At 49.0% G+C, this 26,847-nt stretch overlaps 1 protein-coding gene and 1 long non-coding RNA gene across 2 annotated transcripts in view; one reads left to right on the plus strand and one right to left on the minus strand.

The window, feature by feature from the left end:
* Nucleotides 1-26,847, minus strand: part of LZTS1 (leucine zipper tumor suppressor 1) — a 56,224-nt gene that overhangs the window by 19,238 nt on the left and 10,139 nt on the right.
* Nucleotides 10,629-26,502, plus strand: LOC131276557 (uncharacterized). Its single transcript, XR_009184015.2, has 3 exons — nucleotides 10,629-10,718; nucleotides 15,059-15,165; nucleotides 26,430-26,502. It is a non-coding gene; the product is annotated as an uncharacterized lncRNA (long non-coding RNA).

Below are 26,847 nucleotides of genomic sequence, written 5' to 3' on the forward strand. Positions count from 1 at the left end.
TGGAAGCTGGACTCGGCAGGACAGCGGGCAGCGGAGGACAGGAGGCCCCGGAGAGGCGAATCATGTGCTGATCGCCCACGGCTGAACTCAGGGAGAGTGTGAGCCTGGCGAGGAACCCGAGGCTGGCAGCCCTTTTTCTTTGCCAGGTGGCAGGAGCCCAGGACCTGCCAACAGCCAACTTTCGGTGCGACGGCATCTCTGATGATGCCTTGATTTGGCCATTTTCACGGCCTCAGAACTTGAAGATTGTGCCCTAATAACCTCCAATTACAGAAGCCAGCCCATTTCTGGTATTCTGCCCTAGGTGGCCTTTTGGAAACTAAAACCCTTGGTATCTGATGCTTGGCTTCATTTTCATAACTCCCTGCTTCTCTTCAGAGGCTGGGAAGGTGGGAGGAAGGGAACAAGCGAAACCAAAGAAATGATGTTGCATCTCCTCGACAAAGCCCTCCAGCGCTCGCTCCCACGCTCAGCCTCCCTAGCCAGGCAGCCCTATTTCCCAAGACTTGGAGAAACTTTAGACCTACTTCAAAGGAGCTCCTGAGGTGAATGAGCCTCCTGGGTAGTCAGAGGAGGGAGGCTGCCCAGACCGATGGCCAAGGCTCCGGGGAGGACACCCCACAGTGCCTGCTAGCTCCTGACACCCACCACTAGAGCTTTCTTCTTCAATTTTAACAGATCCTAAAAATTTCTGAAATCACATAAAAATAACCCAAGGAACCCATGCAGAACTGATTGTTACAATTTGTCCTATTTGTTCCAGAAATAAAACATTTCAGAGCTGAAATTCCCATTCCTTCTTCCTTTCCCTTCTCCCATCTCTCCCTCCACAGGGGGAACCACTATCATGAACTTTGTGGGTATATTTTTGGATTATTAAACATTTTTCAAACATATATGAATATTATATGCACTGCTTTTTAAAAAGGTGATAGAAACGTGTTATCATGTGGTAGGTATCATTTTACCATTCCCTGCTCAGATGTTTCCATTTTGTGGCTAAAACCCCTGTTGTAAGGGGAGTGGATGTGGCTCAGTGGTTGAGCACCTGCTTCCCACCTACGAGGTCCTGGGTTTGATCTAAGGCCCCCGTACCTCCAAAAAAAAAAAGGTAAAACCTTCTTATATATGAGTCTTTTTCCACAGATGTGAGACCTTTTCTAAGGTTTCTTTTCTTGGAAGAGGTCTCATTTTTTTTTTTAAAGGCCCTTCCTCTTAACCAGAAGTTCCCAGAGGAGGTGGCACCGCAGACACTGATGAGCCAGTCCGTGGGTGGCCCGAGTGGGGCAGTGTCCCCCCCCCCCCCCCCCGACTCCTCCACAATGCCCTGGGGAGGGGTGTAAAGCCAAGAGGCCACCTCTGGCCGAGCTGCAGTGGGAGGGGCCCCTGTGCCAGGTGGGATGAAGGGACCCTGGCAAGGTGAGAGGTCATTTGTCGGGGGATCTCGGGGACCTCCTGGCCTGCAGCACCCCCAACACTGAGGGCCATGTCATCCCCTAATGCCAGAGCTAGGTCCCGCACCAAGCTCCGTCCCCACCCAGGAGGCCCCGGTGAGGAAGGAGAAGGGAACTGTCCAGGTCACGTCCTGCATTCCGGACCTGAAACCGGCATTCTTTTCATTTTCCCAAGAGGGCAGGGCCAGCTGGGATCTATTCCCCAGATGGTGGGGGCCGCTGTGCGAAGAGGGGGGTGTAGGGTGTGTGTGTGTGCGCCGGGCGGCCTGATACAAATGGGACTCCAGTGAGTCATCTGTGGGCTCACTGGGCTCCTCCATTCAGGGATGACTGCCGTGTGGGCCCAGGGGCCCGAGAAGGCAGAGGAAGCGGCTGCAGGTGCAGGCTCCGCGTGGGCCCCGGCCACTGGGCGGAGAGCTGACCTGCCTCCAGACGGGGCTGGTGGTGGCCCAGCTGGGACCAGAGCTCCGCCTGCAGCTCTCTCCTCCCCTCCGGGCCAGGACCGCCAGGCCGGGATAACTTCTAATCTTAGCCACGGGAACCTTGCCCTTGCCTTCGCGTGTTCAATTCCATCTGTGCAACCTGGAGAGCATCACGCTCATTATTATTCATTCGCATTGTCCCTCGGGGTAAACCATGTGCCAAGCATCACATTGGGGGCCCCGAAGCAGCAGGACAAGGCCTCTGAAAAGGAACTGGTAGTGAAGTCTCAGCCTCCTTTTCGAAGAAAGAACTGAGCCCCCCTCCAGGCTTAGCTCCCATCTCCCTGCTCAGGAAAGTCCTGCAGACTCCAGGAAATCCCTCTTCTGGACCATGCACAGCTCGCTGCCTGGTCTGGAGACAGCTCTCGCATTAGCTAACTTTTCAGGGGTGCAGTTTTCATCTCCCCGATTGTCTTTAAGCCTCCTTGAATGGAAAGACGGGGTCTAAAGCCCCTGTCTATCATACATCGTGCCGAGCACAGTGCCAAGAATACAATAGTTGCTCAATAAATATTGCTAAAATCAGTTCATGGGCGACATAAAGATGACTGACCTAGTTGGCAGAAAGGAAGGATAAGGCACGGAGGGGGATTTTCCTAGAACTGCACACCATGCAGATTCTGAAACCAAGACTACAAACCAGAAGCTACATCTGGCTTCAACCCAAATTTTACTCTTTTTTACTTTATTTGTCTCAGTCAGTTCCCCTGGGGAGAAGTAAGCTTCCCTTCTCCTTCACTCCCAGTTCTTTCCAAAGCTTTTGGCCACTACAAAGAAAGACAAGGCAGAGTCTCTGTTCCTCAGGCTCTGATTGAGAGAAAAGACAGGCACGCCGAAATAAAGAGAGCTGAAAAGGCAACATGGATTTTCACTGTAGACACAGGACCGACTGGCAGGGCGTTGCCCCCGGAGCACGAGGGCTGCTTTTGTTCTTTCATATACAAGTGAGGCCGCACTTCTCAGACACCCTGATGCAAGATGCTGCCGGGGCTCTCAGGTGACCCCGTTTCTGGCATGGCCCTTAGACTCCTCCCTCCCACTTCTCTGCCTGCATGATGCTGATACCCCAAAAGTGAGCAGACCTGCTGTTGTTTGGGGGAACCACATCACGGAAAGACACTAGGCTGGAAGTCATGAAGCCCGAGCTCTAATTCTGCATCCTTTCTGCTCAGGGATGCCCATCAAGCCATTTCTCTTCCTGAGTCCCACCTACTGCAGGTAGCTCCTTTGCCCCTCCAGGTAAACTCCATGAGGGCAGGGACCAAGCCAGATACCTGTTCTGGGCCCACTGGGGGGCACCACCATCTGCCATTCATCAGGCCCCACTTAGGATTTTTACCTGCATGATCTCATCAGGTGCTCAGCAAAGGCCCATAGAGGGATGCGTCTGTTTTGCTGAATGGCCTGAGATTTCACTTCTCAACATCTCTCTTTCATTACATTCCTACCTCTCCGGGCAACTGTCAAGATGAAATGAAGTCACGGATATAAAAAATGTCTGCCCGGACACACTGGAGGAATTTAAACCCATGTGCTTGTGAAATTAGAAAGCAGCGTGGGAAGATGTTAGCATGAGAACCCCACGTCTTGAAGTTAAAAGAGCAGCGGGCCTTTGGGGGTTGGTCACAGGGCCTGCCCCCATTGCCCTGTGGCAGGTAAGGCTGGAACTTTTGATTCCCAAGGGCTCGGGGGGACTGGCTGGTTCTCCGCCTCTGGGAGGGCAGCTGGGGCTGGCCGAGATGTGGGAGCAGTCTCGAAGCATCTGCCAGCTGGGTGTGAGGGCCCAGGCTGCACCAGACTGGTGGGCGGGCACCCAGCCAGCTACCCAGCGGAGGTGCCTCTGGGGCTAAACGGGGCCCCGTGCCCAGGGTTAATTGACTCCTTTTTAAAGACGAATCTCCCCGTGGCTCTCACCAACCCCTCCTCCGCGTCTGATTCTCTTCCCTTGTCTGGAATTCCTTCCACTGGTTGTACGCCTTGTTCTGGACCCCTCCTCTCATTTGCTCTTGGCAGTCAGGGTGGGGGGCGGGTCTGGGGCTGGGCCAGAGGTGAGCCGTTGAGCTAACCGTTTCAGCTCGGTCTGCGCGCTTCCCCACGTGTGGCTCACAAACACCTGGAGGGTTCCATGTGCAGAGACAAATGATCGGAGTGAATGGATGAATGAGAAAAAAGAGGCGAGGATGGAGGAGGAAGTGGGTGGTGGGGAGTGTGGGCAGCAAGGGGAGGGGGGCCGTGGGTGCCGAGGTGCAGGCGGCGAGCCGGCTGCCGGTGGGCTGGGAGCAGGAGCCCACGCAGCTCTCAATTAAGTGCACTCGGATTCCTTGGAAAGGCAGAAAGTGAAAGGGAAATCGCTGGCAGCCTGAGTCATTCCATCGGGGTGAACAATCGGAAGCAATTGTGCTTCCCACTGCTCGGGAGGAATCAAAAGCCATTCCGCCTGGCAGGCTTTTGTGTGCAGGTCCTGGGCGCTCAGCTGCTGGCTTAGCCTTCCTCCGACCTGGTGGGCAGCTTGCGTCTTAGCAGCGCTGATTGACATTTCTCCCCAGGAACTTGATTACCCACCAATCCCAACCTGCCCTTCCCCCCTTCCCAAAATAAAGCCACCGTTACATGCAAAACTCATGCAAATTTAACCCTGGCGCTGTCAATACCGAGGCGTGGGAGAGCAGAAGGCGAGGCTCATCCACTTTCATGACTCGGGCTGTCACTGGGTACTGGGGCCCACGTGAGCCGGGCAGCCCTGGGGACAGCAGCCACTGCTCCTCTGGGCAAAAGGAGCAGCTGTCTAACGAGCCACCATTCAGATCTCAAATGGGGTGTGGGTGAGATTTCCAGAGGAGGGCTGAAAACCCGGGCAGGCTCTTTCTCACCTCGCCTAGTAGCCCGGAAGGCACTGGAACCCAGGACCAGTCAGGGGCTGGGGGCAGATGGCATCTGAGTTAGCACAGCGCTTCTGCCTGCCAGGCAACCTCCACCCCCGGGAAGCACTGAGTCAGGCGCCTCTTGGAAGCATGAATTTGAAGATCCCAGTCTGGCAGTGGCGGCATGATGGCCAGGTCTTGGACAGGGACTGAAAAGTAGGTTTCATCTATTTATCAACGTTGTGGCTGCTGCAAGCATTCTGAGGCCACGTTCAGGTCTGGGAAGGAAAGACGTTGTGATAGATGAGCAGCGTTTGGCCATGGGCTGGGGAAGGGGGAGCGGTGGCCCTCCATCCAGTATTTGACATTCCTGGTCCAGGACAAAGCTGGTACCTGGTTAGCCTTTGACCAAACGGGCCACTCAGAGTCTTGAATGAGAAGTGAGGTGCCTGAAGCTCCTTGTTTCCCCACGATGGCTCTGTGGAATGCCTTTGTGGTGCCACTGCTCCACAATTCTGACCCTCTGTCCCCGTGTGCCCAGCTCCCCACCGCAGGCCTCTTTGCCCCCTTGGCGCAGAGGAAACACCACAATTCTAATGCACGTTCGTTCCACTTCATGGCAGACCCAGGAAAGCGGGAAATGGCCGAGGAGCTTCTCACGCAGGGTGTGTCACTTGAACAGAGAAAGGGCTCCGGGCTCCTTCCATCACATCATCAAGGCAGGAGATCTCCTGAAAGGGCAGGCCCAGAGTCCCAGGGCAGCCAGGAGGACCAGAAGCAAGCTGGCACGAGCTCCTATGGAGTGGCAGAATAGAGGAAAGCTTGGAAGTTCAGAGGTGCTGCTCTGATGCTCTGGGCCAAGAGGGAAGCGAGACCCAGAGAGGCTTGGGGGCAGGTCCATGGTCACACAGCAGAGCAGGAGGAAGGTTGAGACAGGAAGACTGGCCTCCTGGTTCCCCACCCAGCTGCTCCTTCCACTTCCATCGGTCTTGAACAGGGGAGGAGGGGATACTGTTCTCTGCTGAGAGGCACTGCTTTAAAAAGGCTCGGATAAAGCACCCAGACCAAGTCCCACACAGGCTGAGCCCGGTCCAGGCCCCGGGACTCCATCCGATTAGCTTTGACTTCTGGGAGTTACTGACAGCCACGAATGGGGGCAGAGGCCGGGTGGCAAGCATCATCTTTCCATGAAAATCAGTGGTAAACCTGGGGCCCATGAGTTTGGCTGGTCCCAGGGTGTGGCAAGGGACAGAGATAAAAACAGTAGAAAGAAGCAGCCAGAATAGAAAGCCCTCTGTCACCTAAAAGTACCCCAGGGGACCCCTGCTTTGAAAACGGAAGAGCCTAGCCATTCAACAAAAGGCAGGGACCCCTAGCATGGGGAGAGAGACGGGTGGATGGAGGGGGGAGGGCACGGAAGGCCCTTGTCCGAAAGAAGCTGAGTGCGTGACGTCTTGGAGAAGCCTCCTCGCCCCCACCTGCGAGCTCTCCCCTCCTTCCCATATCGAGCTGGCCCCTCCTTTATCCCCACTGAGTGTATCCAGAACTCAGAATGGGATTGGAACTGGGGGGCCCAGGGCAGCAGGCCAAGCTCAGAACCTTGACTCTGGATGCCTGAGATGACATAGAGGGTTGCTTTAGTTCACTAAGGCTGCTGGGAGCACCATACCAGAAACGGGTTGGTTTTTTATAATGGGGATTTATTAGAGTCAAGGCTCACAGTCCCAAGGCTGGAAAGGGGTCCAAATCCAGGCATTACTGGAGATGCTTCCTCACCAGCGGTCGGCTGCTGGTCGGATTCTGGATTCCTGTGCGCAGCAAGGCAAAATGGCGGCTCTCTGTCCGGGTCCCTGCCTTCCCCTGCAGGCCCCTTTCTCCCCAGCTGGGGGTGAGCAAGCGCCCGGCAGGGCTCCTCTCTTCAGAAGGCTCTAGCTGCTCAGTGGGCCCAGCCTCTCCAGGCTTTTTCCATGCCTCTGGGCTCTCCTGATTGCAGCCTCCGGCCTTTCTCTCACCTTCTCCGGGCTTCTCTAGACCTTGCTCACATGGCAGGATAAAAAGGGTGACCGTCTTTCTCTGTGTGTTTCTACTTTCAATTCTTACATAAGCGCCCAGCAGGAGGGCACTGACCCAACCTGGGTCATGCTTCACTGACACAGTCCAATCAAAGGCTCTAAAGTGATCTAATTAAAAGCAATCTCATCAAAGGGTCCCTTAACTGAATCTAACCACAAGGCCCCACATACGACAGGTTTCCTTGCGCAGGAAGGGGACAGCTTGAGAACATAATCTTCTGGCCCATAACAGACTCCAACTAGGCCAAGCATCTTGGAGTCTACCTGGTTCCTTATGACCTGAGGCTGTCCGTGTGTGTTCCAAGGCATGGCCTGTCTGTTGGGAGCCCCCGTGCCCAACCCAGAAACCCCACAGCCATTCCTGGCTGGTTCCGACATGCCCCGTGTCAATCCTCTCTCACGTACCATTTGATGTGTGGCTGGGGAAGTCTGATTTCTGTGTCACCTCTGCCCACATTTCCCAACCTCTCTGCTTCCCCCTCCAGAGCTCCTTCCTGGAGGAGAACAAGAAGACTCACATTCAGCAAAAGAGCCTCTGTGCCCTTACTAAGCTCGGCAACAAACTGCGCTGTCCTCCTGGAGCCTGTGCTCCCCACTGAACCAGAGAGTGAAGGAAGTTCCTTCTTTCCAGAAGCCCAGGGATCCACCAAGGTTGGCCTGCTGCCGCCCCCAAGTCCCTGATGACCGGCCCCTCCCCCTCTGTGCCTCCATCACCCCACACCTTCCTGGTGGGAGTTCCCAGCCGATAGGGCACAGAAAGTGGCCCTGAAGTGCCCAGGGGTACTGCTGGGACCCAAGGGCCACTCCAGCTCCACTCCCGTCACTTCTTGCCCATCACACTCCAGCAGCCCTGACCCGCTCTTGGTTCCCGACATGCCATCCTTGCCCCTCAGTGCTTTCCCACCAGCTCTTCCCTCTGCCAGGGATGACCCCCCCACCTCACCCGCCGCTCGGGTGCGACAAGGTGGAAGAACACCTCTCTCCTCCACACTGCCTTCCTTTGCTGTGTCTGAAGGAAGCAATGCCAGGGCTGTGCCTGGCCAGGAAATCAAATCCCAGAGAAGGAATCCATTCTCTGCACTCTACAGGGAAGAGGAGGTGGCACACGGCTGCTGATAGAAAGTTCAGAGATTTGGGCAGAAGGTGGGAACTTCCACACTTGGACTAGAAATGGTCCCTGATTTCTCACAGAATCCTCAGTTACATCTCCTGTGCTCTCTTCTCCTTCAAAACTGTTTGGAACTGGGATAGCACCAGGGCCGCCTAATTGCTCAGTGCCTCCGTGAACAACAGTATCTACTTCATCGAATTTATATGAGGGTGAAAGGAAACAATGCAAGCAAAACCCTTAAACTGAGCCCACTCCATCATAAGCACATGGTAATTGTTAACTATCACCATTTGGTATCCCAAAAACCAATTCATCTTGCAAGGCCCATCTCAAATGCTGTCTCCTCTGTGAAGTTTCCCAGATGAATTCCTGGGTCCTCCTGGGCAGAGGTTCTCCAAGACCAGCAGCAGCATCTGGGAACTCGTCAGAAATACAAATTCTCAGCCCCACTCCCACTCAGGACTTTGCTCCAACAGTACATTCACTATGAAGCTTTCTTATGTGTCCCCAATGTATGGTGTGCTTGTTCTTATAATGGTATTGATCATGCTCCTCTTGATTAATATCTTTCCCAACAGTCTGGGAGACTGTTTTACTCAACACTGTATTCCCAATGTATAGCCCAGTACCTGCCCTGGTGTTCAATAAATATTTATTGATTGAATGAATAAGCATGCCTTTAAAAAGCATATTCTATTGTATTGCATGGTGCAACGAAACCCTTTCCTAGCTGCAAAATATAAAACCACTCTACATAGCAGCCACAGCCCAGGGGCTTCTTAGACCACACTATGGAGTGAAGCTTTGATCATTCCCACCTGCCATGTTATACAGAAGTCTGTGAAGGGAAACGGACTTTGGCCCAGTGGTTAGGACGTCCGTCTACCATATGGGAGGTCCGCGGTTCAAACCCCGGGCCTCCTTGACCCGTGTGGAGCTGGCCCATGTGCAGCGCTGATGCGCGCAAGTAGTGCCTTGCCACGCAAGGGTGTCCTCCGCGTGGGGGAGCCCCACGTGCAAGGAGTGTGCCCTGTAAGGAGAGCCGCCCAGCGTGAAAAGAAAGAGCAGCCTGCCCAGGAATGGCGCCGCCCACACTTCCCGTGCCGCTGACGACAACAGAAGCGGACAAAGAAACAAGACACAGCAAATAGACACCAAGAACAGACAACCAGGGGAGGGGGGGGAATTAAATAAATAAATAAATCTTTAAAAAAAAAAAAGAAGTCTTTGTGGCCACTTGTGCCTCAGTGGCACTCTAGTCTGATCATTTGATCCAGGGCTGGGGGTATGTTGGAGTTGGCAGGCCTGTGCATTAGACTTTCTTCATGCTGAGATTAGACAGCAGCTGAACGACATGACCTGCTAGTTATGCGGGTATAGGGGTGTGCGCTGGACCCAAGTTCTCCATGGAGGTTGGATGCTTCTAAGCTGTCTGTACTCTGAGCTCCATTTAATGAAGAGAATCTGGAGCCCATAGAGTGATCAACTGTCCTTTAATTTGCCTGTGACTGAAGTTCCTGGGATGTGAGACCTCAGTGTTCAAACTGGGGAAGTCCTAGGTAAACAGTTGGTCTCTCTGTCTAGGAGGGAAGTTGGGATCAATACAAAAGAAGACTGAATTAATGCATGGTGACCTGCTGATCTGACCTTGACCACTCACTGGCTCCCTGGATTATTGTGATGGGGAACCAAAAGAGACTGATTGGCTATACTGTCTTGAAGGTGGTTCCATAGATTTTTCCATCACTCAAGGTCATTTGTGAGGTTACCATGGGAAGGGGAGCAGTGATCTTGAGCTTGCAGAAGGAAATATATATAGGACAGTGGGTTATGGGCAAATAAGAGTGGGTGTGGAGGGAATGGGTGACTCATTAAGCTGGGAGTAGGAAAAAAAGGAAGAATTGAGCAAATCCATCCCCATTTCTCCCTGTCCCAGAAGCTTTTTGACTGACCCCAGAGAAAAAGGGGAACAGGGAATAGAAAAAGAGCCTAAGTAGAAGAAAGAGGATTAAGAGGATATTGGGAAGTGGATTTGGCTCAACTGATAGAGTGTCCACCTACCACATGGGAGGTCTAGGGTTCAAACCCAGGGCCTCCTGACCTGTGTGGTGAGCTGGCCCATGCACAGTGCTAATGCACACAAGGAGTGCCATGCCACGCAGGGGTGTCCCTTGCCCAGGAGTGGCACTATATACATGGAGAGCTGACGCAAGATGACGCAACAACAAAAAGAGACACAGATTCCTGGTGCCTCCAACAAGAATACAAGCAGACACAGAAGAAACACACAGTGAATGGACACAAAGAGCAAACAAAGGGTGGGGGGGAGGGGAGATAAATAAATAAATAATAAATCTTCTTAGAAAGGAGGATATGATAGGAGAGGGATCGGAAAGGCAGAGGGACACGGGAAATCTGGGGGAGGAGAGGAGAAAGAAAAGGAGAAGAGGAGGAGGGAGGGAGATGGAAAGGGCTGGTCCCAACAGAGGGAGGGGCCAGACTGGGAGGCAGGGAAGCTGTGCCTTTATTGTGATGTAAATGGGGGTTGAGTGGGAAGTGGGGGAGGGGAGGAGCTGGGGGAGGAGGGGTGAGGGAGCAAGGCAAAAATGGCAGCATGTGCAGAATGCAGAGATTATATCGTAGCTGCTGGATATGGAGATCTGATTTCTTTTGTGTGGATGTCACACGCTGGGTGATTGGTTACCAACTAAAAGAAGCCAGGGCTTGGGAGCAAGGAGGTATGTGGTTGAGTACATCTTAGCCTGGGTGTAAGGAATGATGTCGCTTGCAGAGATGAAGGCAGCTTTGGGGGACAGGAGCACACTAATGGAAAGAGAAATCTATAAAGCCAGTAGCCAACCTCTTCCTTTCCCCAACCCTGACTACTATCACCACTATCACCACCAAAAACAAATGCATTTGAGGTCTTCAAATTATCAAGAAATAATGCATTTCTAAGATAGATTTGTTTTGTTCTATTCATTTTAAGACAATCGTTTAAAGGGGAGAAAACTATTAAAAAGTATTGCCAAGGGAAGCAGATGTGGCTGTAGTGATAAGGCCTCTGCCTACCACATGGGAGGACCTGGGTTCATTCCCTGGGGCCTCCTGGTGGAAAAGAAGAGAAAGCGTGCCTGCATGGCGAGCCAGTGCCTGTGCAAGTGAGTCATGCAGCAAGACAGTGACACAATAAAAGAGAGACAAAAGGGAGAGTCAAGGAGAAGTGGAGTAGAAATCAGGAACTGATGTGGCTCAGCTGTCAGGGAACCTCTCTCCACATCAGAGTTCCCCAGGATCAAACCCCCGTGGATCTTAAGGAGAAAAAGTGAAAAAGAAAGGACAAAAAGAAATAGATACAAAAGATCACACAGGGAAAGCAGACGTGGCTCTACATGGTAGAGTGTCCGCCTACCATATTGAAGGTCCAGGGTTCTATACCTAGGGCCTCCTGCCCCATGTGGTGAGCTGGCCCATGCACAGTGCTGCCGTGCACAAGAAGGGCCATGCCATGCAGGGGCACCACCATGTAGGGGCGCCCCACGTGCAAGGAGTGCGCCCCACAAGGAGAGCCGCCCCACATGAAAAAAGCGCAGCCGACCCAGGAGTGGCTCCGCACACATGGAGAGCTGACGCAGCAAGATGACGCAACAAAAGAGAGACAGTTTCCCAGTGCTGTCAGATAATACAAGCAGATGCAGAAGAACACACAGCGAATGGACACAGAGAGCAGACAACGAAGGGGGATGGAGAGAGAAATAAATAAAATAAATCTTTAAAAGAAAAAAGATCCCAGAGAATGAACACAGACAGCAAAAACAGCAGGGCAGGGGAGGAGGAAGAGGGGAAGGGGGAAAATAAATATATCTTTTTTTAAAAAAAAGTATTGTCAATACTGGACATTAGGACTGAGGGTAAGTAGATAAGGCTGCTATTACTTTGAATAGGACCAAGCCAAGAAAAAGAATCAGAACCAGGCCTTTAACTATGAATTTTCCCTTTGGAGGTAAACTTTGACCTGGAAGGAAGGGGGCAGAGCACTAGAACATGCCAGCAACTCAAGCAGGAAACCATCCTTAAAACACCCCTTTGTCTCTTTCTAGCCACCACAGAGTCAAGAACATCATGCAAGATCCAAAACAACAGGATTTCTCAGCATCCTGGCAATTAATTCCCCAGTGGGGCCATTCATGTCTGTTACAACTCTGGCTTGGTGCAGAATTGGGGATTCTGGGAGCTGGCAGTAGGAGAATATGTGTGAGAACCTCTCTATGCAAGGAGGCGTATCCTGGTGTAGAAATAGCCCCACTGACTGGGAGTATCTAGGAATGTCTCAATCATCACTTTTTCATTTGGCACACAACTGGAACACAACAAATATTCACCAGATGAATGAATGAATGCATGAATGAATGGATGAATGAACGAATGCATGCACGCATGCATGCATGCATGCATGAATGAATGAATGAATGGAATTTCTGCCTTAGGTCTCTCCTAGCTCAAATAAATCTTCCACATTACAGTGGCTAGAAGTTACTTTTCTCTTTTTTTTTTTTTCCACAGGCATTTTGTCTTTATTTTTTTTAATACTACATTCAAAAAATATGAGGTCCCCATATATCCCCCATCCCCCTTACCCCAATTCTCCCCCCATAGCAACAATCTCCTCCATCATCATGAGACATTCATTGCATTTGGTGAATACATCTCAGCACCGCTGCACCTCATGGTCAATGGTCCACACCATAGCCCACAGTCTCTCACATTCCATTCAGTGGGCCATGGGAGGACATACAGTGTCCAGTAACTGTCCCTACAGCATCACCCAGGACAACTCCAAGTCCCGAAAATGCCTCCACATCACATCTCTTCCTCCCATGGCCACCATGGCCACTTTCTCCACACCAATGCAACATTTTCTTCGATTACTAATCACAATAGTTCATGAATAGACTATCAGTAAGTCCACTCTAATCCATATTCTATTCCTCCATCCTGTGGACCTTGGAAGGTTGTGTCCACTCCACATCTATGTCAAGAGGGGGCTTAGATTCCACATGGATGCTGGATGTAATCCTCCTGCTTTCAGTTGTAGGCACTCTTGCTTCCATGGTGTGGTGGTTGACCTTCTTCAACTGCATGTTAGATGAGTGGGGTAAGTCCAATAAACCAGAGTGTAGGAGCTGAAGTCTGTAGAGGCTCAGGGCCTGGCTATTATATGGTCAGTCCAGAGATTCAGATCTCCTGGGTATATATTAAACCCCAGCATCAAAAGTAACAGGAGAGGCTTGTGAAAAAAGATCACATCTGAGTCCAGCTCCATCACACAGAAACACAAACTCCAAAGAAGGGCCAACTGACATGGCACTGAACTCCACCTGCCATGACCATAGAACCTGTGGGTCTCTGTAGCCCTCAGAAAAACCAATACCCGGGGTTGTTAGAAGTTACTTTTCTAGAACACAGACCACACTGCTTCAGACGGAGGTTCTTTTCAGCCTCCTCTCCTGAATAATTGTCCTAACTCCCTTCCGCAGACACCTGCACTGAGTTCCTTCTAGGACATTCATGACCCTCCACAACCTGGCTCCCAGTTCTGTGCCCCCTGCCCCCTCCACATTCCTCACCATTTCCCCCCAACGCCACCCATCACGCGGAGCCCTCATGGCCTTGCTCAGCCTGCCCCCGTGACCCCAGCCCTCCACGGAGACCCCCTCCTGTATGCTCCTCGCTTCTTTCTCTGTCATTTCACAAGAAGGTGCCTGAAACTCCACTGTGACGCTGACTTCCTCGGACCTTGTAGGTAGTAGGCGCTTTACCTGTCGCCCTCCACTCATCTTTGGGCTTCTTGAAGACTAACCATTTTATTGGTCTCCAGATACCCGGATAAATGACTGTGAAGGAAAGAGGGAGGGAGGCTGCAGAGGCTCAGAGAGGTTGGAAGAAGAAATGTTAGTGGACTGGTTAGAAAAAATTTTAAGACGGCAGACACCTAGCTATTTGCCTCAGAAATTGCTGTAATTAGCACCAAACTTCCTTTCCTGCTTCAGCTTCCATCCCCAGAAGAATTACTATGACTGAGAGAGGAGCGGCCAGGAGAGCGCAGCTCCTCCTCCCTCCCGAGGGTGGTGGGAAACCCTCACTCCTTTAGCTCCCCCAGAGCTTCCTCTGAGAACAGAGGAGGTTGGAGTTCCCTCCTCTTCTCAGCTTTCTTTTGAAGATCTGGCCCTGATCTTAGAGGGTCCCCCAGGCAGGCCGAGAGCCCCTCCTCCCTCTTTAATCTGCGCCATTATGGTGCTAATGGGCGGGACTCCTCGTTGTCCCCTCTCACTTTCTGCTAGTGGATACTGTTTGCGTGGCACCCTTCCTTGGGCGTTCAACAGTTTGAGGCCCCCGGAGAGGCCCCCTTATGCCTGCTCATTCACTTGCCTCATTGTCCCTGCCCATTCGCGGACATTCATTGGGACCATGCCTTCCGCTGCCACACGCAAGTGGTCAGACCCCAGGCTCCATGAGCAGCGAGGATGCTCTCTATAAAGGGCAGCATGGCCCGAATGGGGACCGGCCCTTCCCCTCCAGTAGCTGGGGAGTCCGTGGTGCTGATGTTATTTCAAGAAGCACCAAGAGAACTGGTGGCTGCTGCTGAGCAGGGAGGGAGGAAGGGGTGGGGTGTTCCGGGCAGCTTCCTTCTCTAAAACCCTGTTAGCTTCATCGCTCCAGATAGATCCTGTCCTTCCCCTCCCATTCCCCCAGAACCAGCTCGTTCTGGAGATCCAGCCCCCTCTCCCTGTCGCCATGAGCCCGGCATTCAAGGCTCTCCAGAAGCATCTCCCAGCCTGACCGTCCACTGTCTCCCTACAATGAATTTCTAGCTCATGCTTTGCCCATACTTTCTCTCAGTCCTCTTCTTGGGGGACAGATGGAGGCAATGGTAGGGTTCTTTCTCAGCACCTCAGAAAAAAACGCTCTTTTCAATATATATTTTTAGGAAGTACTGGAGATTGAACCCAGGACCTCATACCTGGGAAGCAGGGGCTCCAACACTGAGCTCCATCTGTTCCCCTCAATATTTTTTCAGGTAATGGCTAAGAAGACAGTGGTGGAGACTATGATGAAAGCCACTAAAGCAGAGCAAGAGCAAGACCATGCAAGAGGAGATACGGAGAGAAAAGAGTCAGTGAGAAGGTGGTATTTTCATCCTACTCTTCTACCACCTACCCACTAAAGTACAGCTCCCACCCCCTGGCCTGGCTCCCAAATCAGGCGTATTCCTTTGTGAAATTAGACCTGAAATTCTGCCCTCACTCCTGAAATCCCATCGGTCCTTCCCAGACCCGGCTCTAGTTCCACCCTTCCACGACCTTGGTCCCATCTGCAGGATGTGAATGGGCTTCTTGGCAATGCCCCCATTTGGTACTTACGAGGCTGCTTCCGGTGTACATACTGTATCTACTCGGATGGAGATTTCAAATTCCCAGAGGGAAGAGACCAGGCTCAGGCCTCCGTAACTGCCCAGATTACCTGGTGGGAAACAACTGCACCTTGGCAGCTGCTCCCAAGCTTGCCCGGCTGCTGGTCCAGGCAGTGTGGATCGATGTTTGCTTGCTTAGTGAGAAACAATGGAAGTTGTTCTCTCCCAGGACAGATATGACCCGAACAAGAACTTTTTGTAACCAAAAGAGCCTGGGCTTGAGAGTCAGGCAGATGTGGACTAGAAAGGAGCTCTGCCATTGATTAGCTGTAAGACCTTGCAAGAGCTGCCGAACTGCTTTGAACCCCAGTTTTTGTGGGTTTTTTTTGCATCTGTAAATTGAAGTTGTGTTGCCCAGCTTTGGCATTATTGACACAAAAGGCCAGAAAATTCTTCACAGTGGGGCATTGTCGTATGCATTTCAAAAAGCGTAACAGCATCTCTGGTGGCTGCTCACCGGTAGCCAATAGCACCTTGCCTGAGTTATGACAAATCAGAAGTGTCTCCAGACATTGCCAAATGTTCCCAGTCAAGAACCACTGATACGCTTTAGGGTTGTTGTTAAGATTAGGTGATGTGATGGCATATGTGAAGTGTCTGACACAGTATCTAGCATATAGTAGGTACTCAATAAACATATCATTTGTTATTATCAGCAGAATATAGCCTTTTTCCCCCCACCCTCAGTCCCACCATGGAGCATGTTAGGGCTCCATAGTCTGGTGCAGCAGGGACAGCTCTAGGGAAGAGTTCTGTGGAAGGTGCCTGGGCCTGGCAATCTCTTCAGTGGTATCATTGGTCTTAGGTTGAAAAGAAGAGCCATTTCATGGGTGCTCAGATGTGTTTTAGGAGCGCATGATGGGCAGTGGATGTCGCTGGAGGCCTAGAGAGGGAGGCCAGTTCATCAGTGGCCACAGAGGGTCCTTTCCAAGCAGACGGCCCATTTCTGCTTAAATTCCTCTTCCCCTTCCCCTGGTTGTTCTGAGGAGAAACATGGCCCATTCTAGGAGCAGGAATCTGACTCAGGTAGAACAGCAAGGGGAGAGGGTGGACGATACTGCTGAGGTGTCGGCTGAGCCAGGGGGCACAGGGAGGAAGGCCTTGGGGGATGCTGGCTCTAACTGCAGGCCACAGAGCAGAGCCAGACTGCCCACCAGCCTTGGCCCACAGAGCCTGTGGACAGAGCAGGTGCAACTTCCTGCCCTTCGGTTCCAGGCCTCTAGACCTGGGAAGGAATGGAGAGAACCACCTGCAAGTTGTGCTTCCTCGAGGCCCAGGATCAATGGAAACCTTCCAAGTCTATCAAACCAGGCTTCTCAACCAAATATAGAGAACTCAGAGTTGCCCAAACTATAGACACCGCAATCCCTCTGTTTCTTTATGGCAGAGCAGATATACCAAGAGACTAGAGATCAAAAACCCTGGGCTTGAACTTGCTTCGTGGAGCCAGCACGGGTTGTGTGGCTTGGGGTAAGTCGGTCTCTCCAGGCATCTGCCCTTGGATTCATCACCATTGCTCTCTCTGACACGGGCATTTGGTGAGGGTCCAGGGAGATAAACGACCAGGCGTGGTTTGAAAAAAGAGAACTGTGGATAAACCCCGACACCAAGTTCAGCCTCATGCCGAGGGAGCCCAGGCCACATCAGAGCCATTTAAAAGGGAGTCTCTGGATGAAAGGACTGACCTGACAAGATGGGCACAGGGCAGGCCAGGCCATCTCTGGTAGGCTAAAGCCGGGCTGCCCTGCTGAAGATCAACGAGGTCCGTGTGTAAGAGGAGCTGGCAGCCCACAGCCCTTGGCCTTCAACCAGCCACTCTCAGCAGGCCAGAGGAGGGGGTCCATCGGAGCGGTGGATGAAGAGGAAGGGATGTTTGGTTTGTTTTGAGCAGTGGATGAAGAGGAAAGGATGTTTGGTTTTTTTTCTTTTTTCTTTTCATCATGAGATTGGCTGAGAAAGGGTAAAAGACATGCATGTTTCCTGCTTTTTTAATGGAGAGTTGAGACCCCAAAGCCCTGAGGAGTGTCCTTCCTTCCTAAGTGTGTGCTGCCCATGGGGATCTGGGGATCTGACCCGGGAGGTGTCTGCCTGTGATATGAGGTTCCTTCCTCTGCGTCTGCTCATATTCACCCTCTCATCCCCTGCCTGAAGGACGGCATCACCTTGGGCCTCGCCAGGGACAACGGCCTCAAAGGTGGTCTCTCGGCCACTCCTCCCTTCAAACAGTTCCACACTAAGATCTCTCTCTAAACGCAGCTTTCAACAGTTGCGTCGCCCATCTGCCTGACAACTTTTCCTGCTCCCCATGGACTATCTCACTAGGACCTAATGCTACCGTCTGATAGTCTTACAAACGCTCTCCATCAATGGTGACATCAAAAAGCTTGTGTCTGAAAACCTACCTTACCACTTACTCCCTGACGGTGAGGCCTCTTAACTCTCTAAGCCAGTTTCCCTGACCTCAAGGACATGCAGTGAGGGTCACTGGCACAGTGGATGAGAAAAGGCTTTACAAACTGTAAAGTGCAATGCCAACACAAGGCATGATGACCCATTCGGTGCTCTCTAATCGCTTTCAGGGTCCATTCAAGATGACTTTCTTATGGTTCTCACGTTGGTTCCTTCCACAGGGGCTCTTCCCCTTTATACCAGCCAGACAAATCCTGCCCTCCTAAGCCCACCGTCCTTCCCACCCTGATGCCCTCCCTTACTAACTGCCCCCCTTAGTACTCATTCAGCTGCCCTAATCTGCCTCAGATCTTCTGCACACAGATAACAGTTGGTGAATATCTGCTATGTGCCCATGGTTTACATATTATCTCATTGAATCCTTACCATAAACTTAGCAAGGTCACTAGATACAAGGCCAAAATGTAAAGGTCATTTGCATTTCTACATGCTGGCAACAAAGAGGAAAAGAAATCTTTAAAATGTACCATTTAAAGATACCTGAGAATGGATACAACTGAATTTATACATGACCTCTACACTGCAAACTGTTAAGTACTATTGTCATAAATGAAAGAAAACCTAAATAAATGCAGAGATATGTCAGTTTCATGAATTGGAAGACTTAACAATGCAAAGATTTGAATTTTCTCCCAAGCGATCTACAGATTTAATACAAACCCAGTCAAAATTCTAGCTACTAATATAGGCAATTGCAAAGGGCCAAGAATAATCAAGACCATCTTGAAAAATAACAAAACCATAGAATGTATATTACCTGATATCAAGACTTACTATGAAGTAACAGTGATAAAGACAATGTGATATTGGTATAGAGGTAGACATATTGACCAATGGAACAGAATAGAGTCCAGAAACAGACCAAAACACAGTCACTTGACTTGTACAAAAGTGACACTGCACAATGTCAGTGGGAAAATGAAGTTCTTTTATTGATTGGGGCTGAATTTAGGGGAAGAAAAAGAATCCCCCTTCACACTACAGTATACAAAAATAACAATTACAATTGGGCTGTAGATACAAATGCAAAAGGTAAGACTCTAAAGCCTCTAAAAATGAACATAGGAGAACATGTGGGTAGGCAACCATTTCTTAACAAGACAAAAAAGTACTAAACATAAGGGGAAAATTTGATAAATGAAGATTTTCTCTTCATCACAGAGTTCCACTAAAATGAAAAGTCAAGTCACAGAGTGGAAGATATTTGCCATACATATATCTGAAAAAGGACACATCTAGAACAAAAAAACAACTCCTATACACAAATAATAAAAAGATAGAAACCCAATTAAAAAATGAGCAGAAGATCTGAACAGGCAATTCATAAAAGAGAATTTGCAAATGGCCAATAAACTTATAAAAAGATGCTCACCATGATTAGTGATCAGGAAAATGCAAATACCACTAAACAGTCACTAGAATGGTGTGACAGTCTGAAATTGGATAGACCCCAGAAAACCAAGTTCTTACAGCTAATCCATCCCTGTGGGTGTAAGTCTATCGTAGGTGGCACCTTTTGATTAGGTTACTTCAGTTAAGGGCTTTTTTATCAGGTTCCTTCAGTGAGGAATGGTCCAGGGTGGGTCTTAATCCTCTTACTGGAGTCATTTATAAATGGGATGAAGACAGAAAGAAAAGAGAGAGAAAGCCATGGAAGCCAGAAGCTAAAAGCAAAGAAACCTAGAAAAGAAGGGAGAGATCAGTCTCGCTACTGACAGAGGAATCCAGGATTGCCAGCAGTGGGTCTTTGGGGAGAAAGCATTGCCTGATGATGCCTTGGTTTGGACATGTGAGCTTCATTCAGAACTCTAAGCTTGTAAACTAATCCTCATTGCGAAAGTCAACCTGTTTCTGAGATAGTGCATTTCAGCAGCCTGGCAGACTAAAATAAATGGCTAAAACGTAAAAGCCTGACAGTGCCATGTTTAGCAAGGATGTAGAGCAAATGAAACTCTCACACACCGCTGGTGGGAGTGCAAACATGCATAACCACACTGGGAAAATGTTTGACAATATCAATTTACATTGAATTGATGCAATCCCACTACTAGACATAGACCCAGTAGAAATACTCACATGTGTTTACTAAAAGACCTAACAGCAGTATGTGTAATAGACCAAAACTGGAAATACCGGGAAACCAAAAATGTCCATCAATAGTAGAATAGATGAGCCACGCTACATTCATACAGTGGAATATTATGGAGCAGTGAGAATGATGGGACTATTGCTATGCATGATGTGGATGAGTTTCTCACCGAAGAGTACATACTGTCTGATTGCATTAGTAAGGAGTTCAAAAAGAGATTAAAAATAAAAAATAAAAAAAATATATATGGTGCCAGGACGGAAGGTGGTAGTGATTGGTAGGGGAAGGAGAAGTGTTTCTGGGGTATTTATAAGGCTCTATCTTTTGGTGTAAGTTCTGTTTACAGGCAATATTTGAAAATTCACCCAGGCGTTTATCTATGATTTGTGCAGAAACCTGCAGGTACATTATAATTGAGTACAAATTCTTTAAAATATTCTCACAATAACACTATGAGGTGGTTCTTTCTTCCCAAAACAAAGAGGAAATGAGGCTAAGAAAGGATAAGGAACCTGCCCAAAGTCACATGAGAATGAGAAGAGTCAGGACTTAAACCCACCCAGTGAGTTCCTTCATGCTCACCATCTCTTGACTTTATAGGTCGTGCAGCTCAGGTTCATTTACGTAACTGGGCTCCTCGCTGGGGCTCTACCTCAAAGGCAGAGGCTCTCATGCCTCCATGCCTTGTACGCACAACTGGACACAAGTAAGGACCAGGAGGCAGGAGGCTAAACCCATGCATGCCCCACCCCATCAACCCTTCTCTTCCTCCCTCCCTCCTCTCCAACCTGGCTTTTAAGAGTGCTTCTGAGCAGGTTCTCCATTCTGCCTCCCTGCATGGAAGAACAGAACTCGTGCCATCTCTGGGGCAGGGTTGGTAGGATGGCTTCAGTAGGGCTCCCAGAAGGTATAGATTGTAAAGGGGGACAAAGAATGCTGTCAGCTACCATGGCCTCCTTCCTCTCCCCAGAAGCCACTACCCTTCACCCTGCAGCCCTCCCACCTCCAGCTGATGCTCCACCAAGTAAGTGGGGGCATACTTCACTTGTGGGGCCCCTGGCTAGGGTCCTCGTTGGGGGGGCGATGCTGGACTGTGCCGTAAGGCTCAACTCCCCTCTCCCTGCCCACAGGGACTTGAATTAGTTCAGACAAGGCCTAGAGCTTCTCCCCCCATAAAGAACGCAAGAGGGGAAAGAGGGAGCGAAGCTGTAACAGTGCTGGCGGATCAGCCCAGCAGGGCTTGCCTTCCCGCTGGCTCCCTCCCCCCACCCACAGCTGGGGGCTTCTTAAATGACTGCCTTACTAAGCAGTCAGGACCTGGATGTTGTCAGGAACCTCCTCTGAAAAGGCAACCCTCCATGGCTTAGGAAGAGGGTCCCCACCACCCAGGAAAGGCTGCAAGAGGGGAGCTTATTTCCCTTCCCCATCACCTCTGGCCAGAGGCAGATGGCCAAGTGGAACAATAGAGACTGCTCCCTTGGATGTCAGGCAGGGAGACAAAGTGCTTCCAGATTTAGAGATACCAGACTAGGCACTATACACATGGGATCTGGTGCAACCCCTAGAAGTCTGGTGATTTTCCCCATCTGACAGATGAAGGGAATGTGGCCTCAGGTTTTATTAGCTGGAAAGTGGCAGTGCCTGGCTTCGAACTCAGGCTGCCAGTCAACATTTCTAGCCACACCGTGTGACTTCTGTTTCCAGTGGACTCAAGCCCTGCAGCTGTATGCTCAGGGCAGACTCACCACAGGCAATGATCCCTCTGTCCCCTCACCTGCCCCACTCCCTGTTCTTCTGACCTAACCCTAACCCTACCCCAGGACTCCTGCCCCACCTTCACCTCCTTGCTTTCCAGGCTCTGGATCCAACCCTAATCCTTTCACCCTCTAGTCTTGGACGACAGCTGCAGCCTCTCCATGCTTCTGTTTCCTTATCTGTATACTGGAGCTAACAATAGTACCTACCCATCATAGCGTTCCTCTAAGTGTTGAGTGAATTTTTATTTGTAACAGGATGTAATTAAGAGCTTAACAAATGGTAGCTGGTATTGTTTTTAAACTACGGGACTTGGTGACTGAAGACATGGACGGCTGAGTTCTAACTCTAGGCACAAACTCTGATAAATTTTTCTCTCATTTTGTGGGGTGCTGGGCTCTCTTTTCTTCCATTATTTAAAGAATGGAGGACATTTCCATTTGGGGACTTTAGTGATTAAATTAAAATGAACAACAGCAAAGAAGGCTAATGGTCATCTATCAATCAATTGTAGGATGTCCTTAGAAATTACTCTATTAAGTAGACTATAAACTCATTGAGGACAGGGCACTGTCTTGTTTACCATGGTATCCCTTTGACCTCACAGAGAGTGTACCATGTGGAAAGAACTCAATACAGACAATGAAAGATGTCACAAAGGAACAAACAAGTGTGTGTGTGTGTGTGTGTGTGTGTGAAGGAGTAGTCTTACCTTCTCACCTTGGTGACAGATAGAGCTTGGGGGACTTGGTTGTTCTGGCTTAGAGCTACCTCTTTCCCCTGTGTCTTCTCTAAGTCACAGCCGGCTAACTGCAACCCAGCTCCAAAGTACAAATAACTCTGGATGGGCTTCCATTTTTTCCCAGAGGTTATTCTTTCTGTTCTTTTTTTAGATGTTTATTTTAGTAACATATATAGAACCCTAAAATTTCCCCCTTTTAACCACATCCACATACATAATCAGTAGAGTTCATTACATTCACAATGTAATGCTACAATCACCATCACCCGTTACCAAAAGTTTTCCATCACCCCAAACAGAAATTCTGTATCATTTCAGCATTAACTTCCTACTCCTGACCCAATCGCCAGCCCCTGGTAGTCTATGTTCTAGACTCTATGAATTTGTTTATTCTATTGTTTTATATCAGTGAGCTCATAAAATATTTGCCCTTTTGTGTCTGGCTTATTTCGCTCAACTTGATGTCTTCAAGTTTCATCTACATGATAGCATGGTCAAAACTTCTTCCTTATTACAGCAGAGTAATATTCCATTGTATGTATATACCACATTTTGTTTATCCATTCATTTGTTGATAGACAACCCCAATTGGGTTGCTCCCATCTTTGGCAATTGTTCCCACTATGAATATCAGCATGAACTTACCTTTCAAGAATCTGTTTTCAATTTTGGGGGGTATATTCCTAGAGATGTGATTGCAGGCTCATACGGTAATTCTACACTTAACATCTAAGGAACTGCCAAACTGTCTTCCACAATGGCTGTACCATTTTATATTCCTATCAACAATGTTCCTACATATCTACATCTTCTCCAATACATTATTTTCCACTTTTTAAATAATGGCAATTCTAGTGGGTGTGAAATGGCATCTCATCATGGTTTTGATTTGTGTTTCTTTATGCCTAATGATGTTGAACATCTTTTCCTGGGCTTATTGGCCATTTGCTTATCTTCTTTGGAGAAAGACAGTGTTGTCTTTTTGTGGTTGAGTGTAAGATTTCTTTATAAATTATTGATTTTAAGCCCTTATCAGATGGTGGTTTCCAGATATTTTCTCCCATTCTGTAGGCTGTTTCTTTACTTTCATGATGAAATCCTATACAAAAGTTTTTAATTTTGATGAGATTCCATTGATCTCTTTTTTTTCCCTTCTTTTATTGCTTGTGCTCTTGGTGAAAAGTCTAAAGAACTACTGCCTAGTATAAGATCCTGAAGATGCTTCTTCTAGGACTTGCAAAGTCCTTTTTCTTATATTTAGGTCCCTGATTAATTTTTGTATATGGTGTGAGACAGGGGTTTACCTTCATTCTTTTGCATATGGATATCCCAATTATTTTTTCCCAATTGAGTGAACTTGGCCCCTTTGTCAAAAATCAATTGGCGGTAGATATACATACCTATTTCTGAACCCTCCATTCAATTCCACTGGTCTATATGTCTGTCCTTTTGCAATATCATGCTGTTTTGACCACTATAACTTTGAAGTAAGTTTTAAAATTTGTGAGTCCTCTGACTTTGTTCTTTTTAAAGATGGTTTTGGCTATTTGAGGACCCTTACCCTTCCACATAAATTTGATAATTGGCTTTTCCATTTCTACAAAGAACGCTGTTGGAATACTGATTGGAATTGTGTTGAATTTGTAAATTGCTTTGGATAGAATTGACAGCTTGGCAATATTTAGTCTTTCGATCCATGAGCATGGACTGTCCTTCCATTTATTTAGGTCTTCTTTGGTTACTTTTAGCAATGCTTGGTACTTTTCCATATATAAGTCCTTTACATTCCTGGTTAGATTTATTCCTAGAAGTTCATTCTTTAAATTTCTATTATATATAGGGTTTTTCCTTGAATTCTACTCAGATAGTTCATTACTAGCGTACATAAACACTACTGATTTTTGCATCTCAATCTTGAATCTTGTTACTTTGCTGCATTCATTTATTAGCTCTAGTAGCTTTGTTGCAGTTTTTTTTTTTTTTGAGACTTTCTATATATAAGATCATGTCATCATCTGCACATAGGGAATGTTTTATTTCTTCCCACCCAATTTGGATAAGCTTTATTTATTTTTCTTGCTTAATTGCTCTGGCTAGACCTTCCAGACTAATGTTAAATAACAGTGGTGACAGTGGGCACCTTTGCCTTATTCCTGATCTTAGAGGAAGTATGCGTGTGCTATTAGCTGTCCTCAGAGGTATTTTCTTTGGCTCTCTGCCCCTATCCTCCTCTTGGACTCTGGCATGTAAGGTGTCTGCCTCCTCCTATTTCTTGCCTCCGCTGTTCAGCCCATTTTCTGCCACCTCCTTGAAGAAGTCTAAAGGAGACCTCTCAAATAAGTGCAGGGAAGGAGGGGAGGAGAACAGGGTGGAAGAATCCAGCATATATACTTAGCTCAGTGGCACAGGGCAAGAAGAGTGAACATGCAATAGCACAGATTCTGGTTTGTACCATGCAATGCTTGTCATGCACTAGATCTGGTACACACAGAGCACTCCATGGCAAGAGAAACATTCAGAGTCATCATGTTAGAAAACAGACTCCACCTTCTGGCAGCACCCTTCTATCCCTCGATGTGGCCACGTATTTAACTCCAAAGGCTGAGAACCTACAGACCCTTTCTGATCCTCAGTGGAAGTGGGTGAAGGAGACAGGTGGCTGATCATCTGATTCCTCCTAACACCCTCTTTCTACACACTCCAGTCTTGACTGCCTCAAAAGCACTGTGCAACCAGCACAGGTCTAGGCAAGGGAGGAAGACTCACACTGCAGTGAGACCAGGCCCACAACTGGCAGCTCCCAGGAGATCCTCGCCCACCTCCTAGGCCCTCAGTGACTCTGTGGTCAGGCAATGGAGCATGGTTCTCAGTTATTGGCAGAAAAGAAGGAAAGAGGAGCTCTGGGTTTATGTTGCCATCCCTTTGTCTGCGACACGCTGTCCTAAGGTCCTATTGGGTGGAGACATCTTCAGCAGAGGCCTCAACGGAACAGCCTTATTTCTGACTCTTGGCAGTTTACCACTTTATGCCAATGAGAGAGGTCTAATTCCAGGTGACCTGGTATTCTCTTAAGTTCCACTTCTCTCATCAGCTTCAAAGTCCTCAATGCAAACTCGAGTAGGAGTATAGTAGCTGTCCATGGGACTGTGCAGAGGACAGACCTTTGAACTTGGTCTCAGTAATTCAGGTGGAAGGTTCCTGCTGCCACATAATTTGAAGAGTAACAGCTGAGAATGCCTGGGAGGAAGTCCCATGGCTTCCTTTGTTTCTGGACAGCTCTTTGACGTCTTTCCTAGCACTCCTAGTCCTAGAAGCAGATGGCCCTGCAACTGAGCTGGAGCAATTAACACAGTATTCACTTGGAGACACACCTAAGAGCCATGTGAGTCCTATTTTGGTGGAGGGACTGCCTTAACCCAAATAGATATGACATGTGGGAATGGAGGAATCCCTGGACTCTGAGGATGCGGGTTCTAGTGTCAGATGTGAGACTAGTAGCTATAGCTGTGTGCCTCAGAAGTCGTCATCTCAGCTCCCTGGGCCATACCATTAACGTAAAAAGGTTCCTCCACTAAAAAAAAGAGGCAAAAGGAAAGCAATATTCAGCTCTCCCAGAAGGTGCATTCCACCCCATCTCATGCGGGGAGGATATAGGGAAGGAGTGTCCAATCCAGGAACAACTTCTCCTCGGTTCACCCCCCTGCCCCCATCTTGTTTAATGCCATTTAGGTAGAATAAACGTTTCTCCAATTTTCATGCAGAATTAGACTCTTGGACATGTCTTTTGCATTCTCCTACATGGGACTCAGTCAGATGCAGCCCCTCTCACATCTGTGCAGCCACCACAAACTGAACGGAGAGAGAAGTTGTTTCATTTTATTTGTTTTTCTTTGTCTCCTTTTCCTTGACCTTATGTGCTACAGAATCCAGAAGATGATCCAGATGGGAAAGACATTGGCTTTGAAGAAGGAGGCTGGAGGAAGGAAGAGAGAGGAGGATAAACCCCTTTCATTTCAGGCGTTCACCCTGGGGAGAAATCGTCCTTCTTTAAACTCTCTTCCACTCACACTCCCTGGAGATGGCTTTGTGTGGTCCTTGCTGAGGATGGAGGGAAAGCCCAGCTGCCTTGGGCGGTCTTGGAACCCTCTCCCCTCCCCTCTTCCTTTCCTTCACACACATTTGGCAGAGGCCAGATAGAGAAAGAGATCCCCTTTCAGTGCTGAGTCCTGCCCTTGGACCTTTAAGGGATGTCACACTTGTCCATTCAACATAACTTCATAAGCTTCCAATCAATTTTAATATAGTCAAGCATCCCATGCCCTCCCACACTGTTTGCAGTTA

This window comes from Dasypus novemcinctus, chromosome 29 (genome assembly GCF_030445035.2).
Source record: "Dasypus novemcinctus isolate mDasNov1 chromosome 29, mDasNov1.1.hap2, whole genome shotgun sequence".
Taxonomy (NCBI): Eukaryota; Metazoa; Chordata; class Mammalia; order Cingulata; family Dasypodidae; genus Dasypus; species Dasypus novemcinctus.